The following is a 10,773-nucleotide window of genomic DNA, read 5'->3' as shown; positions in this document are numbered from 1 at the left end:
GAAAGGAAGAAAAGGAAAAAGAAACAGAGTTAAGCACTCATTGCCCTCCTTAATAATGCATGCTTTCTGTTCTCTGGATAGCTTATTATTTAGAAACTATGGGCACTAGCATCTTTCCTATAGCAAACAGAAACAGCATAGGGTAAATGACAATGATTAGTATGCAAGAGGCTGATTCAGGATATTCGCTATATAGCTTGTCCTTTCAATGTGTCTTCTTTTGACATCTTCACCCTGGGTATCCTGGCAACAGAGCACTTCACAAAACAAAAGTCCCATAGACACTGTTTGCCGAATTCCATCAGAATAATAAAAAGACTGTTTTATTGACGCATTTGCTGAAGACAGTAATTTAGAAAAATAACAAGAAGGCAGCTAAACGTACTTGATTCAAAAGTGATTGACACCGAAGGAAACCCCTGTTCAAGGATGATGTCTTTAAGTCATAATTTCTCAGCCACTTGCAGGAAGACAGGAGAATGAAAAAGAGATGACTCGTGGGCACAAATGGGAAGTAAACCAACATGCAGGTATTAGAGCACGAAATTCCTAAAAGGACCTATTTACATACGCCAGGCACATCTCTCCATATAAGTTGAGATGTATCTTTGCTGCCTGTTAAACACCCTGAGATGAGACTGCTGGCTGCATGTGGAGCCTCTTTCTCCTAAGCACTCCATTTACTCTCTAATAGAGTAGAAAGCTGGGTACTGAGGGTGGCCCATACTGACTTTCCAGGCCTTAGGGATCCAATAACCTTAGTAAGACATTTGGAACTTCTGCTCCATTTAGTGCAGTAGTAGTGCTGTCAATGGTCCCCGCTGGGCCTTAGCAGGTTTATTTAATTAAAGCCCGCCCTTGGACTCCAGCTATTTCCTTGCTTTGGCCCTGGGGAGAGAAGAGGATGCAGGGATAAGACAATGGTTAACTTGACCTGTTTCCTAAGTCTATCTGCCTATTTTTTTTCAGTCTTGTCCAAAAGATCGATGTCTCCTTTGTGACCCAAGGGCTTACTACATTGGTGCAAGGACTGTCTTTTCTTCATGAGGGCAAAGGGTAGGAAATGTTATCCTGCGGTAAAGTTGATGTCTTTGCTGAGTCAAACTCAAAATTCATGGGGAAGAAATTGAAAAAAACAAAAGTTTAAGCTACTCTAAGAATTGTAATCCAACAAGCTGGAATCCAACAACATGGTCACATAGTCCAAAAATAGATGAGGGGGAGGGCTGTCTTCATTTTCCATGGCTTTCTACTTTCTAGTTCCAGTTTCTTCTGGAGTTCAGTTTTGCTCTTTTCCTTGTGTTCTGCATAAGACCTATAACAAAAACCCTATTTGGCCTAAGCTAATTTGAGTGAGTTTTGATTAATTCAATAAAAAAAAAAACAAAAACAAAAAATCACAACCCTTGACCAAGACAAACTGATTCAAAAAAAGCATCAGGGCTAGAATCCAGATGCCTTGTCTGCAGGCCAATGTTTTATCCACTTTATCAGACCTTCTGCCTATTGGCTTGACTCCAGACTCTAGGGGAAAAGCCTCTTTCCCTTGGCAGCTCTTCTGTGTCCTGCCAGAACCAAGGAAGCACATGCCAGAAATTTTTCCTGAATTGTTCTGTGAATTCCCCAGACTATTCCAGAACTGGATTATCTACTGATGCCCAGTGCTTATGCTCATTCAGGTTGGGACAGAGCCTATGCTGTCACCCCTTCCATATGCCATTTATGTGACATGACTGAAAAACTCTTGAATCCTTGTGTTCCTAATTTCTGTATGACCTCTAACCATCTCAGAGTCAGTCTCCAGGAGCCCCTACCTGAGAAGGTGATGAAGGTGATACTTCTGTTCCTTTGGAAGGGTCAATTTGAAAGTCATTGGAGAAGAATCCCAACCAGATCCTCACTTCTCTAAGATGCCAGCTCTTGTTCTGTTATTGTATGCCTTTAGGATGGGGTGAACTGATGTTCAGAGGAGGCTAATTGTTGGGGGCAGGATGGAAACAGGAACCAAACTGGGCTTCTGATCATGTCGACATTGTTTTTGTAGTTCCAGCTGTGGGCATCTCCCCTGTCTTCATCCCAAGGCAGGCTGCATGTTTTTGGCATGAATAAAAACCACGTAGTGATCCAAGTTTGATCTCTGCACAGAAGAGCTTCCTACATAATTTGTGGCTTTGGAATGGGTGGTCATGGATTTCTGGGCAGGAAAGGAGGCTAACAATTCTTGCAAAGCAAGAACAGAACTAGTGGGATAAATGGTACTTGAGAAGATCCTGATCATACTTATACTAATTAGGGAAAAACGTTTAAATGATGCTTATTATACTTTAAACAATGTCTATGGGGGCCTAATTTGCAGTCTGCTGTAATCTCATGTGGGATGAAATCTGATGAAGAGGGACAGGTCCACTTCTTTGTGACCATTGTCACAGCCACACCTTCCTTCTTTCTGAAAGAACAGACAAGTTCAGGTCATAGAAACCAATGAGTTGCTAGAGAGTCAGGACTCATCAGCATCAAATGGGCAGGACATTTTGAAATTGCTGTTCTTTTTTCTTATTTTTGCATCAACAACTTTCTGGCCTCTCCCTCAAACATGCAGACACACACAAACATGCAATCATGTTCGCATGTACAGACAGGTACATACTCACACCATAACACTAGTCTCTTTGATAAAATAAATTCTCAAATGTAATTCTCGATGAAAAGGGACTCTAAGGGTTGTGCTAGTTAATTCTGCCCTGTAACAAAGTATCCAGACTTAACAAACATTTACTATCTCAGGGCCTTCCTGGTGGCATAAAGAGTTAAAACTCAACCTAGGAAGCTGTCCTCAGCCATTGCAGCACGAGTTCGATCCCCAGCCAAGGAGCTACCCACATGACATAGCAGACCTCTCCTGCCTCACCCACTGCTCCTCTCAGCAGTGTATTTCAGTCAATCTGTCTGTTCTGTTCCCCACTCTGTTTCTGGCGAATCCTCTCACCCCCCACAACTCTGGCCTATACCCCAGTTCTTGTTTGCATAAATAAATAAATCTTTAAAAAACAGAACGAAACAGCATTTACTATCTCACAGTCCGTGCATCAGGAAACTGAAATGAGTTGGGTGCCTCTGGCTCAGGTGTCTCAGAAAGCTGTAGTCAAGGTGTCAGCCAATGCAATCATCATCATAAAACTTAGTTTGGGGGAGAATCTGCTGCTAAATTCACTTATAAGTCTTTTCACAGGTCCCAGGTACTCACCGGTTGCTGGCCAGTGTCATCGGCTCCTTCTATGAGGTTCATAGAGATGCTCGCAATATGGCAGCTGGTTTCCTCCAGACTATGTAAGCAAGTTAACAAGAAGTCAAGAGGTAGAAGCAGAGAGGACATCATAATCTCAAAAATGATTTTGATCACTTTCCCTGTGCACCCTATTTTCTGGAAGTAAGTCCCTAATTATAGTTCCTGGACATGGGTAGGGCATTATACAAGGGCATGAATTCTAGGATGAGGGAGTCATTGAGGGTTCTTTAATATTTATAATCTTTTTGAAGTAGTATTATATTATAAAATTATGTTTCAAGTGTGTATCATTAAAAGTCAACATCTGTATGCACTATATTAAGTTCACCACTGAGAATCCGAATCTTATCCTTCATCATATAATTGATCCCTTTTACTCAATTTATCCACCTACTTTCCCTCTTCCTTTCTGGTAACCATTAATTTGCTGCCTACCACAAAGGCCATCCAGTATGACACTTTAGGCAACCACATCTCAGCTTGAACTCCTCTTGTGCAGAAGCTTCTCAGCTTTGAGGCAACTCTCTGCAGTCCTCTTTCAGAATTTCCTTAGAAGGAACATAAAGCCTCTGCCCGTATGGTAGGCATGTTCTCCTTGCAACATCCCAGCTTCCTTGTCCTTCCTGGCACTGAGACTCCACTTTTCCTTTTATGGCTCATTCTGCTGTCTTTAATCCAGCTTGGTGTAGCCATAGGTTCCAATCCTGGACAGTTGGAGCTTTATCTTCTTGATAAAAGTGACCGGTTAAAGAGTGGGTACATAACTCAAAGTGATCCAATTTATATAGCCTATGTTCACTCTTATACTATTTTGCAAATTTTCTCCTGTCTCTACCCTTCAGTGCGTTTTTAGAATAGTCATGGTAATTCTTTTTCTAAGGATGGCTCTTGAGCTACCCCACTCAATTTGCCTCAAGAGGAGAATTTAGGTGCTTAGGAATTTATGTTAATTCTTTGGCTTTTATTAACTTTTACAGTTTTGAGGTTTTTTAAAAAGCCAATGTTATTGAGATATAACACAACACCATATACTTCACCCACTTACATGTACAATTAAGTGCTTTTTTAAAAAGATTTATTTATTTATGAATACAAGAGCTGGGGTATAAGCCAGAGATGTGGGGCGTGAGAGGATTCACCAGAGAAAGAGCAGGGAACAGAACAGGCAGACTGATGAAATACACTGCTGAGCGGAGCAGTGGGCGAGACAGGAGAGGTCTGCTGCACCATGTGGGTTTCTCCCTGGCCAGGGATTGAACTCATGCTGCAGAGGCTGCGGATAGCTTCATAGTGCAGTGCTTAATCCCTTGCACCACCAGGGAGGCCCTACAATTAAGCGCTTTTTATTATAATCACAGGCATGTGCAGTCATCATCATAGTTGACTTTAAAACATTTCCATTAGCCTCAAAAGAAACCCCAAATCCTTCATTTAATGTCTCTTGACAATAAATAACTTTCATCCTATCCCTAAGTAATTGCTAACCAACTTTCTTTCTTTTTTTAAAAAAATTTATTTATTTATGAATAGAAGAACTGGGGTACAGGCCAGAGGAATGGGGTGGGGTTGAGGATTCACCAGAGACAGAGTAGGGAGCAGAACAGGCAGGTTGACTGAAATACACTACTGAGGGGAGCAGTGGGCAAGACAGGAGAGGTCTGCTGTGCCATGTGGGTTACTTTCCTGGCTGGGGATTGAACTTGTGCTGCAGTTTCTGCAGATTGCTTCATAGTGCTTATGCTTAACCCTTTGTGCCACCAGGGAGCCCCCCCCAACTTTCTATCTCTACAAATTTGCCTATTCTGGACAATTCATAAAAGATGAATCACGTGTGGAATCTTATGACTGACTTTTTTCACTTAGCATAATGTATTCCAGGTTAATCCATGTTCTGACATGTACCAGGGCTTTATTCTTTTTTGTGACCAAATAATATTTCTTTGCATGGATATATATCATTTTGTTTATTCATTTATAAACTGATGGGCATTTGGGTTGTTTCCACTTTTGGTCACTATGAATAATGCTGCTATAAACATCCATGTCATCGTTTTCATTTGTGTATATGCTTGATTTCATTTCTCTTGAGTATATACCTAGGACTGGAATTGGCTGGGTGATAAGGAAACTTTGTTAAAATTTCTTGAATTTCTCTCAGATTGTTTTCCCAGTAGTTACACACCATTTCCCATTCCCACTGGTATTATAAGAAGGTATTGATTTCTCCACATTCTAAATAACACTTGTTATTATCTAGAATTGTATATAGCCATTCTGTTGAATGTGAGATGGTTTCTCATTGAGCATAGTTTTTCTTGAGGGAACATTAAGTTTCTTTTAATTTCATAGTAGCATTCTTTCTTATTAAAATCTTTATGATGTAATAATGGTTTACATTGCTTCTATTTTGGGAGTCGAGGATTCCCGTCCCCTTCAGATGTTACTACCATATTACACCCTTAATCAAAGCAGCCATTGTCCACCACCATAGTCCATTGTGCTCCCTCCCCACATTGTGTTAGCCCCTCCCCCCTTCTTATCTGGATTACTAAATCCTGTGTTCACCATTCAAGAGTTAGTTTTTAAGTTTGACTTTCTCACTCTGTTTGTTTAATTACTCTATATTCCACATAAAAATGACAATGACAACATCTGGTATTTCTCTTTCTCTCTCTCTTTTTTTTTTTTTGTATTTGTCTTTCTCCTTCTGACTTACTTCACTTATCACAATCTCTTCTAGCTCCATGCATGCTGTAAATGGCATGAGTTTGTCTTATTTGATCACTGAATAGTTTTCCATTGTGTGTGAATAACACTTTTCTTGATCCACTTTTCTGTATTTTTGCTTCTAGATTATTTCCAGATCTTGGTTATTGTAATTGTGTTCCTATGAACATGGGAGTGCAAGTTTTCCTTTGCATTAGTGTTTTTGTGTTTACTGGATAGAAACCTAGGAGTGGAATTGCTAGGTTGTATGGCAGATATGTTTTTAATTTTTTATAATGTTTTTATTTATATCTTTTAGCTCATTGTGTATTCCCTGTAAAATTCCCACCACCAGTTCACCTGGGAACCGTCACCAGCATAGTCCCTTGTGCTCCTCTTGCCGCTGTTTTTGTCCCTTTTCCTCCCCTCCCTCACATAATGTCTCTTATTTATGGTTGCCTGTTAGTTTTTTTAAAATTATTATTATTGTTATTCTTTTCCCTTAATCCCTTATTTGGTTCCCTTATATTCCTCCTATAAATGAAACCATTCAATATTTTTATTTTTCCTTCTGACTGCAACTTGCAAAAGAATGAAGCTAGATTACTATCTCACATCATGCACAAAACCAATACAAAATGGATAAAAGACCTAAATGTAAGCCCTGAAACCTTAAAATATATAGAAGAAAATATAGGCAAAACACTATACCACATACATCTCAGTAACATCTTTGCAGACACATCCCCCAAAGCAAAGAAAGTGAAGGAAAAGATAAACATCAAATTAAAGATCTTCTGTACAGCAAAAGAGACACTAATCAAAGAGACACCATACTGATTGGGAGAAAATTTTTGCACGCAATACAACTGATAAGGAACTGATCACAAAGATCTATAAGGAGCTCACACAACTTAACAACAACGTTTTTAATTTTTTGAAGAACGCCATACTGCTTTCCATAGGGCCTAAACCAGTCTACATTCCTACGTTCCCACCAATGACGTAATAGGGTTCCTTTTTCTCCAAATCCTCTCCAACATTTCTCCCCGCCACCTACCCCTGGTCTTTTTGATATTGGCCCTTCTCACAGTTGTGAGACAGTATCTCATTATGGTTTTGATTTGCATTTTCTTGGTGATAAGTGATAACGAACATTTTCTAATGTGCCTGCTGGCCAGGCCATCTGCATTTCTTCTTTAGAAATGCTCCTATTTAGATTTTCAGCCCATTTTTCTTATTGGAAGGTTTGTTTACCTTTTGTTGAGTTGTATGAATTCTTTGTAGATCTTTGATATCAGCCCCTTGTAAGATACATGGTGTACATATATTTTCTCCAACATAGTAGGGTGCCTTTTATTTTATTTATGGTTTCTTGGCTATGTAGAAGCTTTTCAGTTTGATACAATCTTTATCATTTTCATTCTCTTTTGTTTTCTTTGCTGTTGGAGAAGAATCTGTGAAATATCACTGTAGTTTATATCACAAAACAGTTTGCCTATGTTTTCTTCTAAGTATCTTATGGTTTCAGGCCTTACATCTAGGTCATTTAGGCATTTTGAGTTGAGTTTTGTGTGTTGATTTTATAATTGTCCACTTCACTGAAGCAATTGCTTGTTTTGGTTAGTTTTTCAGTAGAGTCTTTAGGATTCTCTAGTATATTATTGTGTTGTATGCAAATAATGATAGTTTTTCTTCTTCTTTCCCAGTTTGAATTCTTTCTATATACTTCTGTTGCCTAATTTCTCTAGCTTAGACTTCCAATATAATGTTGAACTATAGTGTTGAGAGTTGAAATCCTTACCGTGTATTGGATCTTATTGGAAAAGCAATATCATTGAAAATATTACATGTGGGTTTGTCGTATATGGCTTTTATTATGTTAAGTTATCGTCCATCATTTACCCCCAGTTTTTTTTTTTTTTTTGAGGGTTTTCATGAATGAGTGCTGAATCTTATCAAATGTTTTTGGCATCTATTGATATAACTGTATAATTTTTATCTTTATATTGATGTGGTAAATTATGTTGATTTGTTTTTTGGATGTTGAACATCCTTATGTCTGGTATAAATCCAATTTGGTTATGGTGTATAATTCTTTTAATGCACTCTTGGATTTGTTTTGCTATGATTTTGTTGAGGATTTTTTTATTTGAGTTCATTAGGGAGATTGGCATATAATTTTTTCTTTTCATGTTGTATTTGCTGGGTTTATTAATAGCATATATTTGTCTCATAAATGTATTTGGAAGTAGTTCTTCTTTCTCAGTTTTTTGGAAGAGTTTGAGCAGGATAGGTTTGGTAGAACTTATTTGTGAAGCCGTCTGGTTCTGGACTTTTATTTTTAGGAGGGCTGTGCTTATTGTTTTGATTTCCTTGCTTGTGACTGGTCTGTTAAGCCTTTCCATTTCTCCCCTACTCAATCTAAGATGAGTCTATGCTTCTAGAAATTTTCCATCTCTCCTAGGTTATTGTACTTATTACTATGTAATGTTCATAGTCATCTTTTATTATCCTCTGAATTTCTGCATTGTTTGTTGTACCTTCTCCTTTGTTTTTTCTGATCCTATTTATTAGCATTTTCCCCTTTATTTTTGTAGTAAGTCTAGTTTGATGGTTATTTTATTAAAGTTTTAGAAGAACCAGCTTTTGGTATATTAATTTTGGACTGTGTTTTTCATTTCTATTTCATTTATATCTGCTCTAAATTTTATTATTCCTTTCCTGCTGACTTTTGATTTTGTTGGTTCTTTTCATTCTACTTCCTCAAGGTGAGAGATAAGGTTATTATTTGAAATTTTTTCTTGTTTTCTTGTTTCTCTAAGTACTGTTTTTGCAGTATAATATATATTCTGTAGGTGGGCTCCTCGTTGTGATTTGTCTCTTGATAGTTTTTTATTTCCTTTTTGATTAACTGATCAGCCCAGTAGTCTTTCAATAGAACATTGTTCAGTCTTCATATATTCGATGTTTTCCATACTTTTTATAGTTGATTTCTCATTTGATATTGTTATGGTCAGAGAAGATGCTTGGTATGCTTTCAATTTTCATGAATTTATTGATACTTGTCTTGTGATGCAGTACATTGTCAATCCTGGAGAGTGACCTATGTGCATTTGAGAAAAATGTATATTCAGGTTTTTTTGAGGTATAGTGTCCTATAAATGTCCATTAGACCCATGTTGTCTGTTTCTTTGTTTAAGGTTATTTTGTCCCTATTCATTTTTTATCTAGCGAATATATATTTTGGTGAGAGTGGTGTGTTGAAGTTTCCTATCACATTCGTATTTTTCCAATGTCTCCTCTAGGAACATGTAGTAGCACATCTTGAAAAATGGCTGCCTTCACTTCCCTCCATATTTAAATGCATATGTTATCCCTCTACTGCCCCACTAACAGCACAGTTTCTTTAGCCATGTACTTGCATCTGGGCTGAAGTGTGAATGTTTTGTCCAACAGATTGAAGCAGAAGTGATATTGTCCATTTTTGGTCCTCGACTTACGATCTTGAGCTATACTGACATTCTCAAGTAATTATTTAATAAGTCCAAATTCTGATTATAACCCTATGCAGACTCTTAGCTTTTAAAGTTTTAAAAACCAATTCATTTTTTTTTACTGTAATACTTTTTTCTTATTGCCAGTTATAGTTATCTTTGTAGAAAATCTGGAAAACAAAAACAAAAACAAACAAAAATCTCACAGGGGAGGAATTACTAGGAAGAGTATGGAGGATTTTTAGAACAGTGAAAATATTCTGTATGACATCATAATGCTGGAAATATATACCAAATGCCAATACCAAGTGTGAAACCTACAGTAAATTATGGACTTTGAGTGATTCTAACATCAAATGCTGGTTCATCAATTATATAGCAAATCTATCACTTAGATGGCAGATGTTGATAATGGGTGAAGCTATGCAAGTGTGGGGCAAGGAATATATGGGAAATCTCTGTACCACCCTCTTATTTTTGCTATGAATCTAACATCTCTTTTAAAAAAAGTCTTTATAAAAGCATAAGTAAGCTAATAAAAACCAAAGGTGATAGCTAAGTTGGTATATATTCTTGCAGCTTGCCTGTGCTAATAAACCCTATCTAGTCATCATTTGTCTACCGATCAATTTACCTTTAAGTAGTGATTTATATGTACTTTCACAAACTATTTCAAGTTTCTGAATAGGGTCATTATTCTCCTGATCTTAGAAGCTTAGAAGGATTCTAAAAAATCTATTAGAAGGTATTTGAGTTAGAGTTATAAATTAAGAAAGAGAGATGGAAGAAAGCTTGTAAAAGGAGAGAGGGAAGAAGAGAAAGAATATTATTCTTAAATAATGTTAAAATCTCTGATCCTTGCTATATCCTGTCTCTACATCTCTTTATTCTTAAAACCTTTTTTTTTTTCATCTTCAAAATACCCAGTTTTGTTAAGGGACTGGAATAGATGAGCCCCAGAAGAACTTCACCATGTGAAAGCACTCACTCAACAGATGCCCTATTGTCTAAAACACTTAGTCTAAATAAGCAAACACACAGTCAACATATATATGCAGGTTTTAGATGATGAAATTTTAAGATAATGAGTTCTGCCTCAGGTAGCACAGGGGGAAATAAAATCACAGAAGGCTATACTCAAACTTTGACTGCAAAGCCTGGGGGTTAATTGCATACACAAAAGTGCAGGTGCTAGTGTGGAATAATAGGTCAGAAGGCATTGATGGTATGACTGATGGATGCAGGGCATAGAGGTCATGTGGAGGAGAACAACTATTAAATCAA

Source organism: Talpa occidentalis, unplaced genomic scaffold (genome assembly GCF_014898055.3).
Source record: "Talpa occidentalis isolate TD23 unplaced genomic scaffold, MPIMG_talOcc4v2.1 talOcc4.6, whole genome shotgun sequence".
Classification (NCBI taxonomy): domain Eukaryota; kingdom Metazoa; phylum Chordata; class Mammalia; order Eulipotyphla; family Talpidae; genus Talpa; species Talpa occidentalis.
This window is presented reverse-complemented; position numbering follows the sequence as displayed.